The sequence below is a fragment of the Lontra canadensis genome, unplaced genomic scaffold, assembly GCF_010015895.1.
Source record: "Lontra canadensis isolate GAN:19392208 unplaced genomic scaffold, GSC_riverotter_1.0 scaffold15, whole genome shotgun sequence".
NCBI classification, from domain to species: Eukaryota; Metazoa; Chordata; class Mammalia; order Carnivora; family Mustelidae; genus Lontra; species Lontra canadensis.
The window spans coordinates 20542688-20565370 of record NW_022631009.1 but is presented as its reverse complement, the minus strand read 5'-3'; the positions used below and the strand labels follow the sequence as shown (position 1 = coordinate 20565370).

Here is a 22683-nt window from a genome sequence, read left to right as displayed (position 1 = left end):
TAAATAGAACTAGACTCTTTTAGCTCCAGTTGGTGTCTCTGCTTTCAAGTTTCCAAACTTGATTTGCTGTTTTCTTTGTATCACGCTCAGAGTGATTTTTTTTCTTTATTATAAATAAGCTTATGTTATTAGCTACCCTCTCTTTTCATCTTGAGTACAGAAGATTCCAACTGCTTTTCCTAATTTGAAAATCCCCTATCTCTCTGATCTAATCTATGATACTCCCCCTTTCCTACTATGTTCTTGCTACACTGCTTTTATGTTTCTGCTTAGGTCTTTTGTTTCAGCTGTGCCTTTTGTTTGGAATGGTAGTCTTACTGCTTTGCACTTGGCCAGCTCTGTGTCAGCTTACATGTCTGTTTCCTAGAGTGGTCTTCATGACCACTCAGTATTAAGGAGTCACTCAGTCATGCTCTTGGTATTGTAGTATTTTAAGTCTTTGAATTATCCTTATCACTATATGATATTTTCTTGTGTGCTTGCTCTTTTATTTCTCTGTTAATAACGATATCCATGGTGCCCAGAATAGAGTTGGTGCCTAGTAAGTATTTGTTGGGTGAATGAATGTATGGACCTTTGCTCTGGGGCTTGGTGTGTTACCTATGTAATATCAGTGTATCTGGTCCAAGGAATACTATACATAATTTTCAGAAACTTTGCTTGCTTGGACTGTAAGTTTTATTGTAATGAAAATGAGACCTAATAGTAATAGCGTAAAAGAATTTTCAGGTGGAAATCTGGAAAACTAGGTTTGAACCGTAGCACTTTCAGGTATAACAAAATTTAGTTGCCATACTTCTGTGACATGTTCGTTCTTCTGTAAAGTAACTTCTCATAGGGTTGTTCTGAGGTTTAAACGAAATAGTTTATCTTTTCATGAAGCACTATACAGATTACTTTAAGTTTTCTCTTGTTTCCCACAAAAAGATCAAGTATCTTTACCTGTTTTTTAATTATAATTTTAAAAGGTGAGCTTTAGTTTTATATAATTTTACTACATGTACTTATACAAAGTGTTAAATACTAGAGAATCTCAAGCATTGCTTGTTGAATAGTTTATGAGTCGCAAACTGGTTTATTTAAATAATTTCTTCAGTTTTTCTCCATTAGATTTTTTTTTAAATTTCTGTATCTCCTCCTTTTTTCCTGTCATAATCAGCCAGTTTCTTTTTGACCAATTCTTCATGTAATTCGAATCTAGTTTCTTTTTGCTTGATGAAATATTTATTATGGAAAATGTAGATAGTTAGCTAGAAATGTAGATATATTTATCCATCTCTAGGTTTTGAAGGCTTTGGGAAGAACAAAGTCTGTTCTTTTTTTTTTTCTGTTATTTTTTTCTGTATAGAAACGTTTAATCATATTGATCAATGCATGAATGTACTTTGCACTTTTCTGCATCCATACTTTCACTCATATGTTATTCAGCAGCCCAGAATGTTCTTTCTTCCCCCTTCTCAGTTATTCAAATAATTCTCTCCATAAAGATTTGGTTAAGATCTGCCTTTTCTCTAGTGAGTTTCCCAACCTACTGTATCTAAATTGATCTTAATTTTTTGTCAGCTCTTGACTGTAGTTCATCGTATTTTACCCTTTCTGACATCTTATTTTGTTTTTTTAGTTATTGGTGATTAATCATTTTACTTTTCCTACTATTTTATCTTGTAGTTTTCAATTGTTATATTTTTTAAGTTGAGGAACTGTATGTTTCTACTTGGATTTCAAGCTTTTTGAGGTCTCTTTCTGTAGTGTCTGCCGTATCATTTCTATTCATTTTATGTGCTTAATAAAAGGTTTTTGTTTTTGTTTTACTTCTCATTAAACAGCCATTTATTTTACACTCAGAGGAAATAGTTGTGTATTTTACGAGTGGCAGTCCTGTGACGTGGTTAAGTGGCAGAGCTATTGTAGACATGTTGCTTGGATCCCAGCTTTACCAACTTACTCATTGTAAAGACGTTGACAAAGTCACTCTGCCTCTCTACCTCAATTTTCTCATCTTTAATGAAGAAAATACTGTATTTCATGGTTGTTGTGTGGGTTAACTGGGAAGATAGATGTAAAATGCTTAATACATTACTTGGCACGAATTTACCACTCAATGTAATACTGTTGTCATCAATATTAGCATCGTCATTTTATGGCATAGCAGAAAGAGGCTTTGAAGTCAGGCCTTGCTGATTGTGTGACCTTGGGCAACTATTTTTTTTTTTTTAATCACTCTAAATTCCAGTTTGAGCATTGGTAAAGTGGAGATTATTTAATTTGAGAATTAAATGTTATTTTCTATATAAACATGTATATATCATAAACCTGTAAGTATTGAGTATATATACAAATTAATAGAGTAACTCTCTTTAGCAACTTTTTATTCTGAATTGCTGTTGTATTTCTAGAAGCTGAACACTACTTTCTCCCTTCCTTCTTTCTTTCCTTCTATCCATGTGTCTAACAGGGACTTAAAGCAACTCAAGGAAGGATGACTTCAGCAGTTGGTTTAGTGCCTTTAGGACCTGAGCTCTGAGACAGCCTAACATGTTTTGCTAAGAGTCCGTTACATTCAGAAGATGAGTAACTGTACAGAAATAAGTAAAAGTGTTAATATGGGAAACAGATTTTGAAAGTATGAAAATGGGTTTCATGATATGGACTGTTATCATTTGTACCATTGTCCCACATAAGAACACTGTTTATGAAGAACTCTTGATTTGTGTATGATGCTAGTTTATTCACTGAGTATAAATTAGTAATTTTATTTGACAGCATAAAGACAGTTGCTCAGTTACCTTCTTTTTATATAAAATATTGTGACTGTATGAAGAAAATATTGGTGAAAACCAAATGTTAATTCTAGACAAATTTAAATTCATAACCTTTTCCTACTACCAACAATAAAAACCTCCCCAATTTGTTAATGTTTTACTTTTCTTCTTAGACCAGGGGATGTTATCTTTGGTATCCACCCTGTGGGTCCAAGAGTCTCACCTTATGCCACATCTGAAGAGAGTGGCAGTGGTCTATCCAGCCAGTTATAAGAGGATATTAGCACCATCTTGTGGTGCCTGCTGTTCCCTGCCATTTACTTTAAGTGCCCTGTCATTACACAGATCTTGATAACCAGGAAGGGCAAAAATAAGGAAGACATCTATTTAGCAATTATCTTTCCAAAGCATATTCACATTCTGATGATTGGACACTTTTTACTACTGAATTCATAACATTTCTATAAGATTTTTAGTTTCAGATTTTCCTGGTATGGTAATAATTGATTTAGATGCTTCAAAATCTTAGATAGCTTTAAAAGTTAGAAATAATATTTGAGATACTCTGGAAGATATTACTTTGTTTTTCTCTGAATTATACAAGATTAATGTTAAATAAGTCCTTGCATATCTTTTTTTTTTTAAAGATTTTATTTATTTGACAGAGAGAGACACAATGAGACAGAGAACACAAGCAGAGGGAGTGGGAGAGGGAGAAGCAGGTTTCCGGCCAAGCAGGGAGCCCTATGCAGGACTTGATCCAATGACTCTGGGATCATGACCTGAGCCAAAGGCAGATGCTTAATGACTGAGCCACCCAGGTGCCCGAGGTCCTTTCATATCTTAATGTTATTTTAGAAATAAATATTTAGGTATGATGTATTTGGTGAATTCTATCTTGATTACTGTTGTAACATACATAAGCTGATCAAAAAATACATAGTTCTTAAAAAATCATATAGTTCTTTGCAAATAAACTTAAAATATGTATTTAATACTTCTTGAGCAGAATTTTATAGTCTTAAAATAACTTTGGGGCATTTAAAGACAATATTTTCATGAAAGTCAGACTATTAATTTTCTTCCAAGGGTGCATTTTAAATGTTTATATTTTGAACAATTGGTTCCTTAATGTTATCTTCCATAAGAACATTTTTACATTTTTCTAACTTGGCTGGAAAGCAAAATTAGTTATATCAGTTAAATTTAGGATTGTGGGTTCTGTGTAATTCATAGAAAATAAATAAGTTTTGATCATGGGCAAATACAAAGGATAGGAAGCATAGTAATATGGGCATTAGAATGATTTTTGTATTTAGATACAAAAGGAAAGTGTGTGGTGAGTGCTCCATGTAATTAAAAAATGTACACTTACTTTAAAAAAAAGTAAGTTCCCCAAATTTACTGTGTTGCTCAACCTTGAATATATATTTTAAAGATTTTATTTATTTATTTATTTTAGAGAGAGAGAAGAGAGAGAGAGGGAGAGCAAGAGCACACACAAGTGGGGGATGAGAGGCAGAGAGAGAGAGGGAGAGAGAAGCAGATTCCTTGCCAAGCAGGGAGCCCAGTGTGAGGCTCGATCCCAGAACTCTGGGATCGTGACCTGAGCTGAAGGCAGATGCTTAACCAGCTGAGCCACCCAGGTGCCCCAGCTTTGAATATTTGTAATAAAATTAAAGAACAATTTAAGTGTAGACTTAAAATAGTATTTGTTTAATTCAGTACATGTGTTAACCACGTAGCAGTCATTCTAATAAAAAACTATGGCCTGTGGGTTATGAATCCATGTACAACCAAACCCATGCATTAGTATTACTTGATTACAAAGGCGAACCACTGTTTTTTTTCCTAAAACATTATGTCATAAACTTGAAGATATTCTATCTAAGGTAGTGCTGACTCCTTAATTAATGTAGCTTTCTTTTTTCTTTTTTTTATCAAGGACATTTTCATCAAGGAAATTTTTAAAAACTTTATTATTAATCACCTTCATTTCATAAAACACAATGGACATGTTAACATTTTAAAAATAAGAGGGGCGTAATTTTGGAATAAAGATATATACTGTTTTCTAGTATACTTTTTTCATGAATCTCTGCCTACTCAGTTATGATCTACTGCAAAAGAAAAAGGTGGTATAGATAGTCTATTATAGAACTTGGAAAATTAAGAGAATTTGTGGTACCACTTACACAAACAAGGGAACTAACAGCGGGAGTCACTTTCGGTATGTAAACTTAGTTCTTAGGCACTTTCAAAAGGTTTTCTTGGATAGATTATGCCTTTCAGGAACATTGGTTTTGTTTTCTATAGACTGTTGATTATTTCATCATTATCCACATCACTGCAAAAAATTCCTTTCTTTTGAAGAAGACCCTTACTTTCAATTCTTATATTTTCTGTACTTTTATTCCAGATAGTATGTTTATGCCTAATGGCTTTCTTTGGAGGAGAGGATACTGGGATTGACTTACTAGCTATGGTAAACTTGAACAGGGTATACCACCTGTCTCTGATTCTCAGTTTCTTCATCTGTAAAATGAAGATGATTTATCTGGCATATAGTAATAAGTCCTTAGCCAAACAGTGGCTATTAGCCTGAGATTATCACCAGAAGAGGTCTTCAGAGTGATCTTACCAGACAGTATTACTGGATAATACATTAGATTCTTAATTATAGTCTTAAGGAACTGATAGGTATTTAGTGCCTCTCAGTATTAAGGTTGGAGAGCCTTACCTCTCATGTATAGCCTCATATCAAGGGTTGGCAAACTTTTGATAAATGACCAGAAGATAGTTTAGACTTTGCAAACCGTTGTTGTATCTGTTTCACATATTTATCTCTGCTCTTGTAGCAAGAAGGCAACAATAGACCATATGTAAATGAATCAATATGGTTATATTCCAATAAAACTTACAGACTCTGACATTTGATTTTAATATAATCTTCATATCATACAGTATTATTCTTTTGATCTTTTACAACTTTTTTTAAAATGTAGAAACCTTCCTTAGCATGTGATCTGCACAAACACAGAGAGTCTGATTTGGGGCTGCAGGCTGTAGTTTACTGATACCTTTCTTAGAGTATAAACATGAGAGCAGGATAGCAGACAATCTTCATAGCAGAACATCAGAGACAGTATCTCCCATAAATGAGGGGTATCAGGGTTGTACTTCTGGTACAGCTGTAATGCACTCTGATGTTAATTAAGATAGTTTTTGGAGAATAATATCCAGGATTGTTAGTCTTGCTTCCTTAGGTTATTAGATAAATTAGTTTTTTCCGCCACTAGGTACCTAATATGCAGAATTATCCTACTCAGATTCTAGCAGTTAGGGACAGAGTAGTTAGTTCTCCATCATCTATCATAAAGACATACAGAAATGGAAAAGAAAGTATATATATGTATATATATGCCACTGTCCTCAAGAAACTGCTACGAAGGCATGTTTAATGAAGGTATGTCACTATTATGTATCATTTTGACCCTACTGATTTTCATTTCTTGAATGTGACTATCTTAACATTGTATGCCCTCACCCATAGGATGCGGAGTCTTTTTTCCCTTTTATTTGTCCCTTGGAAGACCATTTTGTATGATTGGATACCTTAGTCAAATAATTCAACACACTTCTGCTTCTGGTAAATGACATTTCTGGTTCTAGGAAATCTAAAACCAGAACCATTCTTAATTTTTCATCTGATTTCATCACTAAGGTATTGTAGTGGTGATGGTGATGGTAATGATGGTTGCAGGTGCTATCACTTTTTACATTTCTACTATGTAATAGATATTTTATAAACATTGTCTTTTCAGTCTTTATAACAAGCCTATAAATTACATGTTGCTAGTCTTATTTCACATTTAAGAAAATCTGCAGTTAATTGATATGGTCAGGAATATATACAGCTGGTGTCAGTGACAGATTCAGGCCTATACCTTTGACTCCAAAACCTTCTGCCCTTCTATGTTTCCATTAAACTTTGTGCATGTTTAGAACATTTCTTATTTATTTACTTTGGTGTCTCTATTAAAATATTGATAAGAGCAGTCTTCTGTTTTAATTTGTCTTTGTATCTTTAGATCCTATTCTAGTTGGTGCCTAATGAATATTGATTTAATCAATGATTGAATAACTGAGGGCAGATTTGATATATAGTGAATAAGGGAAGAATGTTCTTATGTAAATTAGGAGTTTCCCTTAATAGTATAGTATGAGTAAAGAGAGATACTTACTGTGAAGTGAGTCTTTCTTATAACTCAGGGGTTCTAGTGGCATCATACATGACTGTTCTCTTTGGAGACTATCTCTGTTGTCAAATCATTAAATATCTAAAGTATTGTTTTAGTTTATTTATTTATTTTTTAAGATTTTACTTATTTATTTGACAGACAGAGAGAGATCACAGTAGGCAGAGAGGCAGGCAGAGAGAGAGAGGAGGAAGCAGGCTCCCTGCTGAGCAGGGAGCCCGATGCGGGGCTCGATCCCAGGACTCTGGGATCATGACCTGAGCCGAAGGCAGAGGCTTAACCCACTGAGCCACCCAGGCGCCCCAGTTTATTTTTTAATCATATCATTTTGAGGTAGGAAAATCATGATCAGACCTAGAATAGTGGATGATACCTGGGTACATATGAGTGTTTTCTTTCCTCTCTCTCTCTCTCTGCATTTATGTCTAGACATATACATTTATATATATATGTGTGTATAAATGTATGTATATTTAAGATTACAAGTAATTCAAAGTTAATAGATTGTGATTATTAGAATGAGAAATTCACTAAGCTTCGTTAGATCCTATGTATAATGTCACACACAAAGGTGAATGTGTATGTGTGTGATTGTAGAGGCATTCTGTAGTATAAGCATTTCCCCCACAACACCATACATATATTCCTGAAAATCTTTGCATTTGGCACATAAAATTAACATGGCTTATAGGGAAAATAGGGTTAGAGGCAATTATCACTCAAAAAGAAGAAGAAAAAGAAACAGCAGCAGCAATTTCCACTCAAAACAGTAATTGTGGTAAATAGAGTACTAGGAAAAACAATAACAGTTTTAGTAAAACTACTAGCACAGTTAAATGTCTGGCCGTTGTAATGAGCATCCTTGTCAGGATAGCCTTAAATCCTGGGGCTCATGGTTTGTTTGAGATGCAGATCTTTGAGGAAATTTGCTTTTAGTAGTGATTGGTTTCATAAAAATGAAATAAATATGAATCAGTATATAGACTTCCTAATCAAATTTCTTTAAAAACACGGGGTACATGTCTTAGCATATTCTTTATCTACACTCCCATCTTCTTCAAATAGCTCAGCATACGGAAGGTGTAGTGATTCATGAAGCCACTGAAGCATTCACTACTGGCATGGAAGGAAAGTTCTGTACTTCTGTTGGATTATCATCCTTTTCCTTAAGATCATCATATATTGTAAAAGCTTTCCCTTTAATTTTGAGAAAGCTGAAAGCTTCAAAATGTGCTGGGAAAAACTGCATCTGAATCAACACAACTTTTGGTTATTTATATTGGCTGATATCATTGCCCTACTTACCAATCACAACTGAAATAATACAGATTTAAAGAAACATAAATTGTAGTGTAAAGACTGTTTAACTTTAGGGACACTTGAATGGCTCAGTCGGTTAAGTGGCTGCTTTCGGCTCAGGTCATAATCCCAGCGTCCTGGGATCGAGTCCCACATTGGGCTCCTTGCTTGGTGGGGAGCTTGCTTCTCCCTCTGCCTCTGTTTGCCACTCAGCATGCCTGTGTGCACTCTCTCTCTGACAAATAAATAAATAAAATCTTAAAAAAAAAAAAAGACTAACTTTAGGTTTTTAGGTTAAAATAAGTAGATACTGACATTTTTTTTTTCCTCAATCCAAATGGGAAAAGTTTTAGCAGAAAACATTACTCATGCCCTACTACGTAGCATTAGAGCATGGAAAATAATGGGAATAGAGGTAAAGTTAAAAAAGATGTAGGAACTGAAAGAGGTTCTAGCAAAATTTAATTGCATTAATTTAATTAATTGGAGGAAATAGAACTTAAAGGACATGGGAAGGATAGGATATTTATTACTTATTTTGTAAAACTAAGTTTTATAAAAAACTACTTTTTTTTTTTTTTTAAGCCATTAGTGGATACTGGAAGAAAGAGAACTTATTTGAGAGGAATTAGAAAAAAGTTGTAAGTGCAGGGCTTTGTAGTCAGACAGACCTGGTTTTGAATCTTACCTTCTGAGCTTTTTTGCTTTTATGATCTTGGTCATGTAACTTCATTGTTTTAGGGCTCATTTTTAACAAGTATAAAATGAGTTTAATGTATAAGCTAGTTCCTTCGTTTTTTGTTGAAATCAATGAGATAAAGCCTAAGTGTTTAGAGTAGTGCCTAGCTCATGAAAAGTGCTATTATTTTTACTTTGCAACCCTGAAGATATATGAACCACAGTTTGATTACTCTTTTCTGTAGTCAGATAAAATAACAACAGCAGCTGTTTAAAGTTAGATTATTATTGTTCTAGGAAACTCTTTGAGATTAGTCAACGTGACTGTGTATCTTTCTCATCTCACTGTAATTTCATGACCGCCCAAAAGTAGGTTCTTACTGCTTCATGGCAAATACCCACCCTCCCTCCAGTTTATTCTTTGCATTCCTATACCTTACTATTAGATGTGATTTCTCTGTAGCAGAACATTGACATAATCCCAGAGAATCATCTTCAGACTATACACTAGATCTATAGAATCATAATCTGCATTTTAATGAAATTCCTCAGGTGATTCTTATGCACACTAAGGTGTGAGAAGCACTTTCCTTAAATCATTGTTTCTCACTTCTTCCTCTCTACAATCCAGCATCCCTAACTCTCTCCTCTTTTGAACCCATTTTGTGGATGATAAATTCACTTCCTACTTTTCTGTAAAGAGTGTAGGTATTAGAAGACTGTCGTGCATTCACACAACCCCTTTACTTACCTTTTAGTGTGTATAACTAGTACTCTGCCTTCTTGTTACTGTAAATGAAATATCTGTGCTCCCATGTAAAGCTTTTCACTATCCCATCACTTCTCCCTACCCAGGGATCTCCAGTTGTATCATTTAGTTGTATCATTTAGTTTTTGCTGTTAATTGGATCGTTCTCTCCAGTGTAGAAACATGCTGGGGTTTTTTTCTCCCGTCTCAAAAAAATGAAACAAAACTTTCCCTGAATCCCGTCTCTCACCAGCTACTATGCATTTCTTTGTCCTCTTAGCAGTAAAACTTCTCAAAAGAATTGTGTATACCTGTCTCCATGTCTTTCTTCCTTCCTTTTTAAGATTTTATATATTTGGGAGAGAGAGAGTGAGAGCATGAGCTGGGTGGAGGGGCAAGGGAGAGAGAGAAGCAAGCTCCACACTGAGCAGGGAGCCCAACATGGGGCTCGATTCCTGGACCCCAAGATCATGACCTGAGCCAAAGGCAGATGCTTAACTGACTGAGCCACCCAGTCATTTGCTCCCTACTCCATTAAAAACACTTATCCAAGTTCCTAGTGACCTAAACATTATTATATTCACTTGGCAGTTCACAGTCCTCGTTTTATCTAACTTGGCAGCAATATTTAAAAAGTTGATCACTCTCTTCTTGAAATACTTTTTCCCATTTCCTTCCTTTCTTGGTTGCTCTTCTATTTCTCTGAGTGCTTCTCAGTCATATTGTCTGGTTCCTCTTCATTTCCCCCTCAAAATGTATGGTCTTTGTGGTCTACCTTCTTTTACCTGGTGTGCTGTTTTCAAGGTTCATTCACATTGTAGCCTATATTAGTACTTCTTCTTTTTTGTGACCAAATAGTGCTCCATTGTATGTATATGCCATAATTTGCGTATCCATTCATTCATTATGGGCATTTGAATTGTTTCTACCTTCTGGCAATTGTGAATAGTGCTGCTATGAACATATGTATGCATATACTGTACATAAAATGTATAGACATATATATCAGAGCACCTGTTATCAGTTTGTGGGGGAAATAAACCTAGGAATAGAATTAATGGGTCTATGTTTAACTTTTTGAGGAACCTCCAGGTTGTTGACCTGGCAGCTGAGCCATTTTGTGTTTCCACCAGTAATGTACTGGGGTTTCTGTTTTTCTGTATTTTTGCGAACGTTTATTATTTTCTGTTTCTCTCTCTCTCTCTTTTTTCATTATGGCCATCCTAGTGGGTGTGAAGTGGTACTTCTTTGTGGTTTAGAGTTGCATTTCCCACAGTTAATAAAGTTGAACTGCTTTTTATGTGTTTTTTGGGCATTTGTATGTCTATTTCTCTTTCTCTTATCTGATGACTACCAAAGGAGACCCTCTGAAAACCTGTGGAGTTCTCTGTATATGCAGTTAGCTCCCCTATGGTACTCTTTATTGAGAACTCAAACCACTCTGATCTTCCTATACTCTAAACACTGTCTCCTCTAACTGGGGAGCGTGCTGGGCTTTGGTTCCTCTTTCTGCATCCATATCCTGGAAGTTGTCTCCAGGACAATTGTAGGGCTCACCTCTTCTGTTTTTCGTATTTCAGGGTAACAGTCTTTGTGCCTGATTTCCAGTGTCTTGCGTATCTTTGTTTCATATATATTTTCCAGTATTTTGGTTGTTTCACACAGGAGGGTAAATCTGGACTTGTTACTCTATCTTGGCCTAACGTGGAACTCTTTCATCTTTAAACTGGAGAAAATGAGGCTCAGACTGTGCCAAATTCAGATGAATTCTGCTGAGATTCCTATGAAGAATTCATGTCATCTTTCCATGTACCATCACCATCTGGGATGTTAAACATTTGTGCTTTGGCACTCCACTGGCTGGACTTGGCAGACTCTGGGAGTTGGGAGGGTAGATGTATAATCAATTGGTTTACTATGTCAGGGGTTGTGGACATTGATTATGATTCACCTGGGAGTGAATAACTTTTTAAATGAAATTTGAATCTCTTCTATGACTACTGGCAGGAACTGAAAAATTCTCAATAATGAAAATCACATGTTTTAAAAGAAATGGACCGAAGAATACGTTTTAGTGATGTTGCATTTTCTCTTTATTTGTAATGGAAATATCTTTTCTTTCCAGGAATATTAAGAGACTTTGTGAGACAGACTTTTTTTTTTTTTAATTAAGGAGCTTTGAATATTAGGAAAGACTTAAAAATTCACATTTCTTAAAAAACACATTTATGTAAGAACATGTCCTTGTTCTTAGTAACATTTATGTAAGAACATGTCCTTGTTCTTAGTAATACACACTGACATAGTCAGAAGTAAATGGGCAACATATATTCAGTGTATTTTCAAATGGCTCAGTAGAAGATTTTCATCGTGTGTGCACTGCACATACATGCGGGCACAAACACCCACACAGATAGATGTGTCTATATGTGTAAGGAATTAGGTCCAAATTCAGATAGTTGGTAGATTTGGTTGAAGTATATTTTGGAGTTTCTTGTGCTATTCTGGCAACATTGAATTTTGGACTTATATTAAACTAAAATTTTATATTTAGAAACTCATAATATGACCAGTTACTGACTCCCTAGGTGTGAAGTAATGTCTTTTGTTTTTGCCTGTATAGATCCATTTTCCTCTTATCTGATAATAGTTCTAAGCTATAAGACTCAAGTGGGATTGATTTCACAGGGCAGTGCTAGCACTGAACATGTGGTCATGCCTGGAACTCCTGTTTTGTTTCTGATTTGACCTGATTGATATGGCCGTGATTCTGTGAACCAACCTGGTCCAAGGAGATTTATTTATAAGACTTGTATTGAAGTTCCTGGGAAAGAGAAACTACTGTTGTGTCTTCAGATGAGTAGGTTATACTTTTGAACCTTATTGTGGCCATTTGCCCCTGTTTGTAAGAGTTTACATGAGAACAGTGAAACCAATTTAGAAGAAAGAGAACCAATGGAAATAAATAAATAATAAACTTTAGTAAAAAGTCTGTTGTTATATACATAAACCAAATTATTTTAAAAGATTGATTTGATCAGCATGTGGTGCTTGGACCATTCTCTTGCAAGTCCTGAAGAAAAAGAAATAGATCTCGACATTTCTGTATCCTAATTCTATCTTTCTGATCATTCTTTAATTTCCTTTTTACATTTTTCCTTTCTTTTGGTGTTCTGTCATTAACCATCTCATTTCCTTGATGAATAGTTTCTAGGTTATTTTTTCTCTGGCCACAGTTTCAGCTATATTTACTTTCATTGTTTGTTATAGTATATCATATTTAAATTCATTTCTGTTTTTGTTTTACATTATGATTATAATTTGATTAATAAAACTTATTCCTTTTCTATAATTCAATTATAGTTCTAGCCTGAGAAATCCCACAAGAAAATATTAGCCTATATATTTTGACTACTAATAAATATCTTTACCTTGGTGTCCTATAGATATCCCATTTCCCATATTGCTATCTTCATCTTTTCCTTCATCTTTCCTTCATCCATTTATTATTTTAGTCCATTTCATCAGTAATTATACCACTGTATTCTCTGAGTGGCTCAGATAATTCTTGTTTATAGCTTACATCTATTTAGTTATAAAATATTTTTACCTTTCAAATAAGATATTTCTATCTGATTTTTACTGTCTCAGTTTACACCTTTGTGGCATATTCCTGAATTTCTGGTTAGTTATAAAAGTAGTTTGTAGTAGTGTTGTTTATCCATTTTGTCTCTAACCCCTCAGTTCATGGTCCATGCTCCATTCGTTTTGATGTTTCTGAAATGCACAGTTGAGATTTCCTTTCTTCCAGCTTTGAAAGTTGGCAATGGTATTTAACACTCTCAGAATAAAATACTAACTCCTTAAATGGGCATTCATGATCTACTCATGGGCTCTACATTTCCTTAACTCTAGCCTTTTTAAGCTACTTAGATGTTCCTAAATAATTACCATACTCTCTGTTATCCATGTTTCTACAAGCTCATCTCTATTCCCAGAATATCCTTTTTTGCTGCTTCTCTAGTTGGCAGAATCCTACTTCTTTAGAACTCTACTCAGAAATCACTTGTGCTGTGTAGCTTTCCCTCTTTTTTTGAAGCCTGTATTCTTACTATTTACGTAGCTCTAAAACTGTTAATTTTCCCCCTTTTTATAACTGTTTATTCTCCCCCTCTCCCACCCCATTTCCACAAGACTCCTAGACATCTTAAGAATGCTGTTTGTCCTATTTATCTTTGTACTTTGAGAACCTAGCACAATCTCTTGTACATATTAGCTCTGTAAATGGTAGCTAAAGAATGGGAGAAAGGAAGGGGAGCGAAGGAGAGAGGAGGTTTTGTTTCTGTTTTTTTTTTAACTACTTCTAAAAAATTAACATATAATGTATTTATTTCAGGGATACAGGTCTGTGAGGCATCAGTCTTACACAATTCACTGCACTCACCATAGCATGTACCCTCCCCAGTGTCCATCACCCCACCACCCCATCCCTCCCACCCGCATCCACTCTAGCAGCCCTCAGTTTGTTTTCTGAGACCAAGAGTTTGTCTCCCTCACTGGTTTCATCTGTTTCATTTTTCAAGAGGGGTTTTGTTAAATTATATTCATGAAGTAAAATGAAATAGATACTTATTTTAAATAGGCATGTTAAGATCAGTTTAAGATACCTGCTTTCAGTCACGTGGGTATTCTTCAGGCAGGGCAGTACATAACACCTTGATTGATAACCCCATTAAACTATATGTGATTTCAGGGGAGAAGGTGTGATAATTCCCCAAAGAGGACTAGAGAGCTTTTGCCAGAAGCAGCCTTGGAAAAAGTCTCTTGAAAAAATCAGAGCCCAAGAGAAAGGTCCATGTGTTTCCATTATGAGGGATTAAGGTTATAAATCAGGAAAGGAGGGTGAACTATACAAGAAGTATCTAATCATCTACACTACTTCGCAATACAGTTATTTCTGGAAAAACTTTTTCCAAAGGCTACCATATTGCACTGATAAAGGTTCCACTCTGCAGGGTACTATCTTTGTTACTCTTCCAGCTGGTGCGTATGTTCGTGTGCACTGAGTGAGGTACTGCACTGTTCCGTATCTTAGGAGTCAGCTGGGAGGGAGGGGCCATGATTCCAGAGGTAAGGGACATGTTAGATGGGCACAAGTCTGGGCTCTGTCAGATTACCTTGTATGGAGTTGGTAGGAGCCCATGCAGGGCTGGTCCCTACTGCAACTATTGGAATAAGAGACAGTTTAGGTTCAAGTAAGAATTAGAGGTGTTTAAGGGGAAAGGAATGCTGAAGAATAAAAAATAACAGCTATCTATTAAAATGAACACAAGAAAAGACTTAGCATAAAACATTAGGAAATGTGTATAGGATGTGATGCCAGTTATGATTTTAGAAAATACATTTGTTCTTGGATATCTGCTTCATGTGGCGACAGTGTAGACATGTTGAAACAGCTGGGGTTTAAATTCTCAAATACTAGGTTTCTTATCTACACCAAACTGTTAATACTGATTAAAAATATTTTCTTTCTACATTTTTGTTGACTATAGAATATCTCTAATTATCCTATATTATTTATATAATCAGATAAAAGGCTTAACACAAAAATAGTGTCACATTGGAATATTGGAAACCAGGCCAGGAAACAGTTCTATTTATTATCAGTAATCAAACTGTGTCTTAAATTAAGTGGTATTTGGAGTAAAGTTTGATTTGAAGCATATTTTCAAGTAATTGCTTCTGGATGAAATGAAGTTACATTTTATAATAAGTGCTTGAAAGATTAAAGATAAATGTAATAATTTATCATATGTTCATTCATTAAATTCAGTATTTTCTATGTCCCAAACACTGCCCTTAGCTTTGGATATGTGTGAACAGTAGAGATAGTCTCTGATCTCATAAGACTACATTCCATCTGAGGAGGTAGATAATGAGTAAACAAAAACTTACATAAATGTTAAAAAGAAACAGTGATCTCTGATGAAAAAATACTGTGGGAAACCTTAATTTGATAGGTTATTAGAGACAGGCCTCCCTGCAGTTAACAGAGAGATGACTGAAGGGACAGTGAAGAATTTGATGTATTCAAGGATAGCTTGCATATACTTACTATCAGGAGAGGCAGAGATGTGATTGCAGAGAGGTGAGAGATTGGGCATGACTTGGTTATGTTGTTTAGACTTAATGAGGGGGGGGCTGGGAAGGCATTATTTAAGCAGAGAAGTAACAAAATCTGCTTTATCACCTAAACACATGAGGTCTGTAGATGTTTAGGTACACTGTTTTAAATTGTTACTGTAAAAGTAATTAAATCTTCAGTAAGTAAAATGGAAAGTTAAAAAACAAATCTAGAAAGTAAAAGAAAACTATTAACTCATCACCCAATCACAAACTGTAAAAGTTTTTTTACATATATTCTTCTAGTTTTATCCCAGTTTATTTTACCTGTTATTAAATGTTGCATTTAAAATTTATGTTGTAAGAATGTTTCCATTATCACGTAGTCTTCATATCCATAATTTTAAAGATTACACTATGTACTGTTTTGTCACTTGACTATGTCAGACTTAGCTTAACTATTTCTCATTTTTGGAGATATAGATTGTTACAGATACTTTCATATAAAAATAACTATATATGAAATTATTAGTATTAATCAATTCCTATATTTCCCTAGCATAGATTTCTGGAAATAGAAATAATTAGTTAGAAGGTACTAAGTTGGGGCGCCTGGGTGGCTTAATCATTAAGCGTCTCCCTTCAGCTTGGGTCATGATCCCAGGGTCCTGGGCTGGAGCCTCACATCCGGCTCCCTGCTCAGTGGGAAGCTTGCTCCTCCCTCTCCCACTCCCCCTGCTTGTGTTCCCTCTCTCGCCGTGTCTCTCTCTCTCTGTCAAATAAATAAATAAATAAATAAATAAGATTTAAAAAAAAAAAGTACTAAGTTTTTATTACTAAGTACATATGCACAACTGTAATTTAAACTACAACCAACAATGTTACTGGAGTTTGGGAAACTTTTTCTTAAGGGCCTAGATAGTGCATATTTTAAGCTTGTAGGCCATATGATGTCTCTAGCAACTACTTAGTTCTCCTGTTTTAGTGCAAAAGCACCCATAGACAATATGTACATAAATAGGCATGGCTGTTTTCCAAAATACTTTACTTAAAAATTTTACAAAAATATCTCATTATCTGTGAATTGAAGCCTGAGCTATCAGTTATACCACATCCTTGCCAGTATTTAGATTTAACCCTTTATTGTATGCCTAGGAGTTACAGAATTAAGTAAATTTTGCAAACTTTATAATACTCTTAAATCATATCACTCAAAGCTCTGTTTTTGTGTTTGAAAATAATAAGGTAGTTTGAAATTAATATGCTTTACAATTGTGATTGGTTTTAATACCTATAGCAATAATTTATTAATTTTCCTTGTGTTCTATATTTTTTATACCTGTTCCATATTAACCTTTGATGTTCCAGAAGACTGTTATCCAATTTAGACTACCCAAATGGTAATGACATCTAAAATACTCTTTGAATGGTTGCAAGGATATATTTGATTTAATATTGCAGTGTTGTTCAGAAACCTGAACTCTAATTTTGTTACTAATCCCCACAACCAGGTAAGCTTTGTAACCTTACAACCTCTGTATAAGGCTTACTGTTGCCTGCTCTTCAAATTTACATGTATCTTTTTTTTTCTTATTATTAGTTTCAGAGGTAGAATTTAGTGAGTCATCAGTTGCATATCACACCCAGTACTCATTACATCAAGTGCCCTCCTTAATGTCCATCACCCATTTACTCCAACCCCCCAACCACCTCCCCTCCAGCAATACTCAGTTTTTTTCTTCAAGTTAAGAGGTTTGTCTCCCTCTCTGGTTTTGTCTTGTTTTATTTTTCATTCCCTTCCCGTGTGTTCATCTGTTTTGTTTCATAAATTTTGGGGGGTTTTTTTTGGTGTTGAATTTGGTAAGTTCTTTATAGATTTTGGATGCTAGCCCCTTACCTGATATGTCATTTGCAAATATCTTCTCCCATTCTGTAGATTGCCTTTTACTTTTGTTGACTATTTCCTTTGCTGTTCCAAAGCTTTTTATTCTGATGAAGTCCCAACAGTTCATTTTTGCTTTTGTTTCCCTTGATTTTGGAGAGGTGCCTAGCAAGAAGTTGCTGTGGCTGAGGTCAAAGAGGTTGATGCTTGCATTCTCCTCTAGGACAAATTTACATGTATCTTAAAGTGTTTTATGCCTATATTACAGATGTAAAAACTGGAACCAACCATGGTCTGGTAGAATAAAGCATTGGCTTGTTTCAGAGACTTGCTATTCTTTATGGTGTTCTATGTGGTGTAAATAGATTAAGATTCTAAATAACCATCAAGTGCTCTTGAGTATATTTGGAAAATAGTAGGTAGTCTAAGTTAAAACATACACATTTATTTTTTGCCCCAGCCATCAGGAGCCCCTCCCCACCCGCCCTCCCCAAGATAATTTAAATTAGGGGGAAAAGTCATTTTTAATCTGTTACTTAGTGAAAACAAATATTGGGGAGGTTTTTTTGTGGTTGTTTTTGATACATACAGGAAAAAAATTTACCAAATTTTTTTTTATTGTTGGGACTTGGTGATCCTACAGTTCTTGTATTTAAAAAGCAGCTTGAATTTCTGAGAAATTGAAAGAAATATCTTGGCTGGAAAAGGATGGCTGATGAAATAGAGGGCTGTATCTGAGTCTTTGAAATGCTAGAAATTTATTTTATGATTTATGCAATGAGATTTTAGATGAAATGAGAGGTAATGATGTTAAGTACCCAGAAAATACATGCTTATCTGGTCTTGATCAAGAAAGCATTGCTTTTCATTTCCAAGTTAAGATTTATTATTATAAATAGAATTTTTAGTATTCAAGGATTTCATAATTAAATCAAAATGTACACGCTGTCTCAGAGCTAGTCTCTTGAGTACTACCATGATTTCAAGAGTCCTTTCCAACTTCTACTGGTACATGGAACTTAAAAGCTACTGACACCACCTAGGGTGGATGACTTTGAAGATTCTTCCAGTTCATTTTAAGAATCATTATAGTAACAAGCATGTATTTATTTCTTTTTAAAGTGTTTATTTATTTATTTATTTATTTACTGGGGAAAGAGCAGGAGAGCACGTGAGTGGGGGCAGGTAGGAACAGAGGGAGAAAAGCAGGCTCCGTGCCAAGCTTGGACCCAGTGCAGAACTGAGATTATGACCTGAGCCAAAACCAAGAGTTAGACACTTAACTGATTGATCCACCCAGGTTCCCCAATAACAAGCATTTATTAAGCTTCTTGCTAGAATCTATAAAAGGAAATAAAGCAATATGCTCTTTTACTCTGTTTGCTTAAAATTCAAGACAGATGTCGATAACTTCCTATATAATCAGCCAAATTAAAATGCTAAATCAGTAAAATATATATTAAGTATTTAGAATTAAACATGATCAGAGATATCGGTATTGGTTTTAAATTATTAAACTATACGAATACTCTTTTATTCCAAATTATTATACCTCAATTCATGTTTTATGCTTCATTAAGTCAAAAGGTAATTATCATGTTTATATTGGCTTTATAATGGTCATAGCCTCAAGCTATTTATTATATGCTAATACAATTAAGATATATTTTGGAGTTTGGGGTCTGTTTATAAAAGATGAAGGAATACTTGACATTAATAAAACTATCATAATATTGGACAATAAGAGAGATTTTGCTGAGGTGTATGATGATAAATTTTATAATTCTATCAATTTATAATCTATAGTTTGATTATATTGTTCTGTAAGACTAAGTTTAGTTTAAATTGAAGAATTGGTTTTAAAAGTTTCTGTTTATTTATAGGATTGTAGATTTATTCATACTGATTGGTGCAGGATCACTGTGACGGGATTCTACATGATGAAAATCCTGAATGAAGGACAGTACCAAACTGCAGATAAACGAGAGACTTTTATGAGATCTGATAATTTTCCAAATGATTTTACTTGTGATGAACCAAACTTTGGCTTCTGTTTCTTCTATGAACCAAAGTTTTCGTTGAAATTCAAAGCTGACCAGGAAAAGTGTTGGTGTAGTTTTTTGGTTTTAGAATATAAATCATTACTTGTGTATTGCCACACATATATTCAGACATTCCACTATTTTATGTTTAAAAAAACATGTATATTATATATTTTAGGTTTAAACCTAAATACACATGTATGTAATACCTGAAAATTCTGTGCAGTATACTTGAGTCTGCACTTAGCTTTTTTCACTTTATTTATTTTATTTTATGTTTGAAGTTTTTATTTTTTTTTAAAGATTTTATTTACTTATTTGAGAGAGAGTGAGTGAGTGCATGAGAGGAGAGAAGATCAGAGGGAGAAGCAGACCCCCCAAGGAGCTGGGAGTCCGATGAGGGACTTGTTTCCAGAATTCTGGGATCATGACCTGAGCTGAAGGCTGTCACTTAACCAACTGAGCCACTCAGGTGCCTTTAAGTTTTTGTTTTAATCACCCAGGACTCATCATGACAAGTGCCCTCACTCCTTAATCCCCATCACCTATTTAACCCATCCCCCTATGGACTGCCCCTCTGGTAACAATCAGTTTATTCTCTCTTTCTTGGTTTCTCTCTCTCTCTCTTTTGTCCTTTGCTCCTTTGTTTTGTTTCTTAAATTCTACACATGAGTGAAATCATATGGTGTTTGTCTTTCTCTGACTTATTTCGCTTAGCATTATACTCTAACTCCATCTATGTCATTGCACATGGTAAGATTTTATTTTTTTTAATGGCTCAATAATACTCTCTTATATGTATATGTACTACATTTTCTTTATCTGTTCATCAACTGAGGGACACTAAGGCTGCTTGCATGTCTTAGCTATTGTAGATAATGCTTCTATAAACAGGGGTACATGTACACCTTGAATTTTTAAAAAAATTAATGTTTTTGTGTTCTTTGGGCACATACTCAGTAGTGCGATTACTGGATCACAGGATAATTCTATTTTTAACCTTCTGAGGAACCTCCATACTGTTTGCCACAGTGGCTATACCAGTTTGCATTCCCACCAACAGTGTATGAGGGTTCCTTTTTCCTCCACATCCTCGTCAATATTTATCATGTCTTGAGCTGTTGATTTTAGCCATTCTGACACGTATGAGGTAATATCTCATCATACTTTTGATTTATATTTCCCTGATGATAAGTGATGATGAGCATCTTTTCATGTGTCTGTTGGCCATCTGGATGTCTTCTTTAGAGAAATATCTGTTCATACCCTTTGCCCATTTTTAATTGGATTATTTCTTTTTTGAGTGTTGAGTTTTTTAAGTTCTTTATTTATTTTGGATTCTAACCCTTTATCAGATATGTCATCTGCAAATATCTTCTCTCATTCTGTAGGCAGCCTTTTAGTTTTGTTGATTGTTTCCTTTGCTATGCAGAAAATTTTTATTTTGTAGTCCCAATAGTTTATTTTTGCTTTTGTTTCCCTTACCTCAGGATAGATATCTAGAAAATTGTTGCTATGGCTGATTCAGAGAAATTAATGTTTGTGCTCTCTCCTAGGAGTTTTATGGTTTCAGATCTCACTTTTAGGTCTCTAATCCATTTTGAATTTTCTGAATTTATTTTTGTGTATGGTGTAGGAAAGTGGCCAGAGTTTCCTTCTTTTGCATGTGGCTATCCAGTTATTCCAAAACCATTTGTTAAAATTTATTTGTTTATTTATTTTTTATAAACATATAATATATTTTTATTTCCAGGGGTACAGGTCTGTAAATCTCCAGGTTTACACACATCACAGCATTCACCATAGCACAAACCCTCCCCAATGTCCATAACCCCACCCCCCTTATCCAAACTCCACCTCCCCCCAGAAACCCTCAGTTTGTTTTGTGAGATTAAGAGTCACTTATGGTTTGTCTCCCTCCCAGTCCCATCTTGTTTCATTTATTCTTCTCCTACCCCCTTAACCCCCCATGTTGCATCTCCACTTCCTCATATCAGGGAGATCATATGATAGTTGTCTTTCTCCAATTGACTTATTTCGCTAAGCATGATACCCTCTAGTTCCATCCACGTCGTCACAAATGGCAAGATTTCATTTCTTTTGATGGCTGCATAGTATTCCATTGTGTATACATACCACATCTTCTTTATCCATTCATCTGTCGATGGACATCTAGATTCTTTCCATAGTTTGGCTATTGTAGACATTGCTGCTATAAACATTCGTGTGCACGTGCCCCTTCGGATCACTACGCTTGTATCTTTAGGGTAAATACCCAGTAGTGCAATTGCTAGGTCATAGGGTAGTTCTATTTTCAACATTTTGAGGAACCTCCATGATGTTTTCCAGAGTGGTTGCACCAGCTTGCATTCCCACCAACAGTGTAGGAGGGTTCACCTTTCTCCACATCCTCGCCAGCATCTGTCATTTCCGGACTTGTTAATTTTAGCTATTCTGACTAGTGTGAGGTGATATCTCATTGTGGTTTTGATTTGTATTTCCCTGATGCCGAGTGATGTGGAGCACTTTTTCATGTGTCTGTTGGCCATCTGGATGTCTTCTTTGCAGAAATGTCTGTTCATGTTTTCTGCCCATTTCTTGATTGGATTATTTGTTCTTTGGGTGTTGAGTTTGATAAATTCTTTATAGATTCTGGACACTAGCCCTTTATCTGATATGTCGTTTGCAAATATCTTCTCCCATTCTGTCAGTTGTCTTTTGGTTTTGTTAACTGTTTCCTTTGCTGTGCAAAAACTTTTGATCTTGATAAAATCCCAATAGTTCATTTTTGCCCTTGCTTCTCTTGCCTTTGGCGATGTTCCTAGTTAGATGTTGCTGCGGCTGAGGTCGAAGAGGTTGCTGCCTGTGTTCTTCTCAAGGATTTTGTAGG

The 22683-nt window shown here is 35.0% G+C and overlaps 1 protein-coding gene across 9 annotated transcripts in view; it reads left to right on the top strand.

Annotated features, from left to right (window-relative positions):
• Positions 1–22683, top strand: part of VPS13B (vacuolar protein sorting 13 homolog B) — a 746538-nt gene that overhangs the window by 279457 nt on the left and 444398 nt on the right. The gene's annotated exons all lie outside the window — the stretch shown is intronic.